This window comes from Elephantulus edwardii, unplaced genomic scaffold (genome assembly GCF_000299155.1).
Source record: "Elephantulus edwardii isolate Elephantulus edwardi_28Jun2011 unplaced genomic scaffold, EleEdw1.0 scaffold00220, whole genome shotgun sequence".
NCBI lineage: Eukaryota > Metazoa > Chordata > Mammalia > Macroscelidea > Macroscelididae > Elephantulus > Elephantulus edwardii.
The window spans coordinates 1,113,617-1,119,096 of NW_006399970.1; the positions used below are offsets into that span (position 1 = coordinate 1,113,617).

Below are 5,480 nucleotides of genomic sequence, written 5' to 3' on the forward strand. Positions count from 1 at the left end.
CTGCCCACCCCTCCCCCCAGTTCATTCCTCTCTTTGAAAAGTAAAAGAAAAATTCTTTCATTGGTATACAATCTCCCCACACCACCCGCCACCCTTCCCCCACCACCCCAAATACACTCTACTATGCAATCTTAATTCTGGACCCTTGTGATAACTATAATACCCTATCATATATTGCTTTTAAATTGTTCTCTCCCTCATCTGTTTCAATGCAGTGTACATAAAATTATACAGTTTTTCTCAGTCTTACCCCAACTCTGATGTCAGTCCCATTCTACAACAGTGGCACCTTTTGTGACTGAAATATTTCACTCAGCATAATGTCCTCCAGGGTCACCTGTTTTGAATTATACTGCGTGAGTTCCTTGTTTCTCAATGCAGCATAGTATTCCATTGTGTGAATATACCACAGCTTCTCTATCCATTCGTTTGTTGATGGGCACTTGGGTTGTTTCCAACTCCTTGCTGTTGTGTACAAAGCCACGATAAACATGGGTGTGCATACATCTGCTTGGGTGTCGGTTATGGTTTCTATAGGGTATATTCCCAGTATTGGAATTGCCTGGTCAAATGGTATCTCTATTTGCAACTTTTTGAGAAAGCGCCACACCACTTTCCACAGTGGTTGCACCAAATTTTACTTTTCTTGAAGCAGATTACCTTATCTTTCTCCCCCAAAGCAACTGCTGAATTTGAACTACCAGTGTAGTTTGCTTAATCCACTATACCTCTTATTGCTATCCAGCAAAAAATTAGTCATAGCTGACCTCTAGCAGTTTTTCTGAGCCTGTGAATTATATAGGAGGAGATTTCTCCTCTTTTTCCTTCACAGCCACTGGTGGATTTGAACCTCCTGGGAGTTACAGCCTTTAGCTCAATTCCTGAGAGCTAAATTTTTTATTTATTTCACGTAATGAGATCATACAATATTTGTCCTTTTGCAACTGACTTCTTTTGCTCATCATAATGTTTACAAGATTTATCCATGTGTAGCATGCGTTAGGACTTTATTATCTTTGTGGCCAAGTAGTATTGCATTGCATTTGACACACTAATTCATGTTGATGGAGTAACTGACTTTTTTTCCCTTACAGATAGATGATGCTTGTTCATCTTTCCTGCTCACGGAATCTCAGTCTCAGGTAATGCCAGCTGGAGGTGTTTTATAATGATAGAAATATTTGTGTAATTCTGAAATACTAATTTCTTAATTTGGACCTGTCAATACTTTATGAACTTATTAAAATATAGTATGCCAGCATAATAGAAATTATATTACAACATTTACAAGTACTAATGATGCTATGGGCTTATAGTGGAAGCTTTTATCTCAAAACAGAAAAGATTTGCAAATAATACAAGCATATTTTGGGACTTGTAGAATGTCAAAATGCTCTTTTCAACAGTGGATTCTGTTACAATCAAAAGAAAGTATGTATTACTCTATTTTGGGGCTAATTCACCTCTCACCATGTGAAGTCTAAAACTCATTGAGAGAGACTTATGGAATCAGACATGGAGAACAGAGTATCATCAGGAACAGTCAGTTGATAATTGTAGCTTTCAATCCCAAGCCAAAGGGGCTTGTTGAAACTACTCTCAGAATTAAACCTCCTTGTGAGAATTGGACCATCATTCTGGGTCTCTAGCTCTCATCAAGTTCTCTGCCACAGGGTAGGGACCAGACAGGAATTACAGACCAGACAGATCACTCTCAAAGAAGAAAGGGCTGGATTGAGCATACTAAATTCCCTCCTCACCTATCAGTCAGGGCATCCTTGGGAGAGGACACCATGCTTGAAAATGTGAGGGTCCACAGAAGAGAAGAGAATTCTCAAGGAGGTAGATTGACACAGTGGCTTTACCAATGAGCTCAAGTGTATCAGAGATGATGAGGATGGCACAGGATGGGGGATATTCAGATCTGTTGTTCATAGGGTTGCTACGAGTCTTATTTGACTTGATGGCACCTAACAATAAGAACTATCAATTGACTCATTTCTCTTGCCATGGGAAAGAATGAAGAGGGCTGGAAAGAGGGGCAGTTCTCTCTAGGGTGTGGGGATCTATACTTTCCATTTACACTGTCTTTATTGAAAGATACTGCTTCTGTCGGCCCCTCTGTCTCTTTCTCTTTCTAAGCACAGCGAGAGAAGAGCTTCTTTCAGGGCCTTGACTTGTCTACCCTGGTCTCTTGGACAGAGTAGAGGGCTCACAGAGGGTCCTGACTGTATCCATTCCAGAGTAATCAACTGTATGAATAGAGTGTATCCCTTACAAGGCCTGTCAAGGGCAATTGCTCACTCACAGTCTCATTCACAGGATGACTCAGTCATCCTGGCCATTTAGTGAAGCAGCTGTGTGTATTCTCCTTTATTTTCTCTGCCTTATCCAACCCTCATTCTGCAGAGGATCACTCTTGAAAGAACTTTAGAGGCATCAAAAGTAAAGAAAGGCCAGACTCAATATTCATTTATAAAGTATACTTAAAATCACCTCAAAGAATGTTGAATGATGCATGTCGGTATATTGTTGTTATGTGCCGTCGAGTTGCCTACGACTCATAGTGACCCTATGTACCACAGTCCTAAACCCTGCTCTGTCTTGTACTAACCTTATTGTCTCTGACACACCCACCTCCATTCACTGAATAAATCCTCTCATTGAGGGTCTTCCTCTCCTGTTCTGTCCCTCCACCCTTTCAAGCATGACATCCCTCTCAAAGGACTGATCCCACCTTGCAACATGCACAAAGTATGTCAGAAGAAGCTTCAGAATCCTTGCCTCCAAGGAGCAGCCTGGTCTCACCCTCTCTAGGCTGAATCCGTTTGTTCTCCTAGCAGTCCATGGTATATTCAATACTCTTCTCCAATACCACAGCTCAAAGACATCAATTCTCTTTCTATCATCCCTAGTCATTGCCCAGCTTTCTGATACATAGAAAGTAATTGCAAAGACTATGGACTATATCAGATGCACCTTAGACTCCAGACAGACATCTATGCTCTTCAGTACTTTGTAGAGGTCTCTGACAGCAGACTTTCCCATTGCAATTTGTCTTTTGATTTCTTGGCTGCTAGTGTTGATTGTGGAGCCAAGTAAAATAAAGCTGTTAACAATCTCAATCTCTTCACCATCTATCATGATGCTACCAATCAACCCAGTAGTGAGAATCTTTGTTTTCTTTATGTTGAGCTTCAATCCATACTGAAGGCTGCATGTTGGTACAGATGGATTTTAATCACCATATGAGGTTTGATATTTTATTTTAAATAACTTCTGTTTCTACAATAGAAGTGGTGCTGGGTGCCATCAAGGCAGTTTCTACTCATAATGATCCTATGAGCAACAGAATAAAACATGCTGGGTATAGTTCTAGCCTCATAGTCATTTCTATGCTTGGGCAATTTTTTGTAGCCACTGTGTTAATTCATCGCACTAAGTGTTTTCCTCTTTTTCTCTGACTCTCTATCAAACAGGATGTCCTTTTCCAGGGACAGGTCCATCCTTATAACACATCCAAATTATGTCAGATAAAGTTTTGCCATCCTCTCTTCTAAATAGCATTCTTCTAAAAGAGCTCAGCGTGTTCTTCTGACAGTGCATGGTTGTTATGTCCCATCGAGTTGCCTGCAATTCATAGCGACGCTATGTACAATAGCTCTAAACCCTGCTCTATCCTGAGCCAGTCTTACTGACTCTGACACAGCTAACCCCATTACCCTAGATACCATGTCAATCCATCTCATTCTGGGTCTTCCTAACTTGTGTCCCTCCATCCTTCGAAGCATGATGTCCTTATCCAAGGACTGATCCCTCCTGGCGATGTGCACCAACTGTGTAAGATGGACCTTCCAAATCAAGCCTCTAAGGAGCAGCTTGGTTTCACCCTCTCCAAAACAGACCTATTTGTTCTCCTGGTGGTCCATGGTATGTTCAGGACTCTTCTCCAGCACCATGAGTTAAAGGCATCCATTCTTCTTCTGTCATTGTTAGTCATTGTCTAGCTCTGGTGCATATCAAGTGATTGTGAAGGCCATGGCCTGGATCTGGTACGCCTTAGTCTCTAGACTGACATTGTTGCTTTCTAGTACTTTGGAGAGGTTCCTGACTGCAGACTTCTGCAGTGTAAGTCATCTTTTGATTTTCTGAATGCTGGTGCCAAGAGTGTTGATTGTGAAGTCAAGCAAGCTGAAATTGTTAACAACATCAATCAATCTCTTCTCCACGGTGCTGCCAGTTGTCCCAGTGGTAATAATCTTTGCCTATGTTGAGCTTCAATCCATATTGAAGCCTACAGTTCTTGACCTTCTGTAGATAATGCTTCAGGTTCTCTTCAGTTACAGTAAGCAAGGTTGTACCATCTATATTATGCAGGTTTTTATATAGGTTGATGAGTCTTACTCCAATCCTGATGCCACGTTCGTCCTCATGATCCCTTCCACATATAGATTGAAAAGATATGGAGACAAGATGCATCCCTGAGGTGCTCCCTTTCTCATTTTGAACCATGCTGTGTTTCCTATTATTTATGTTATTATGTGATCTGATATGAAATATGAACAGTATTTTAAATATTATTTACCAAGTAGAAAAGAAAAAAAAATTAAAGACTCATAAATTTAAAAGCAAAACTTCAATAAACATGAGAAAAAACTTTACAGAATAATTCTAGCTCGTAAATAAAGCCTTCTTGAGAAAATTTGTTGCTGTTGTGTCCCATCAAATCAGAACCAACTTAGAGTTGACACTCCAGTGGGTTTTTAGAAGCACTGAATTGCACGAGAAGAGGTTTCTCATATTTATCCCGTGAACCAGCTGGCAGATTCAAGCTTCATGTCTTTGAGATGGTAGTACAACTTCTTACCATTACTCCAGTTCATTAATTACTAAAATTCTTTTGTTTGTTTCCTTAGCTTTATCCTGCTTGAAAGTGGTTTGCTACGGAGAAACTCATTTTTATGAATTTATTCTTTTTTTAGTTAGGAGCTATATCTTTGACATACAACATAACTAGGTATTTCTTGTTCTATTTTGTAGCATTTCTAGATCAGCTGCTTAAGGAGTTGAGGAGTTGAATTTATAGACTTTTACAGGGTAACTTGTGCACACAAACCCGGAGGGGAAAACTGAGAAAGTTTTTGCCATCTAACTCCCAACACAGGCTCAACAGTAAATTCAAACAGAATAGCTACAGATCAGATGACCTAGCTCCTAGGCCACAGTATCCCAAATACATATCATATGCGTTGTTGAGCAAGTAACTTAATCTTTTATGGCCTTACTTCTGCCCTCTACATGAGAATATTAGTCTGTGTCCTTTATATCTCACTGTTGTGCCCTTTATAGCTCATAATGGTTAAAAAGACATTAAATAAAAATCTTTATGCATAGGAATCAGATCGATTACATATGTGGAAAGAACCGCTGGAGAAGCTCAATATCAGCTGTGAAAACTAGGCCAGGAGCTGATTGTGGAA

The 5,480-nt window shown here is 40.1% G+C and overlaps 1 pseudogene; it reads left to right on the top strand.

Annotated features, from left to right (window-relative positions):
• LOC102862221 overlaps positions 1–5,480 on the top strand; it is a 102,485-nt pseudogene that overhangs the window by 33,419 nt on the left and 63,586 nt on the right.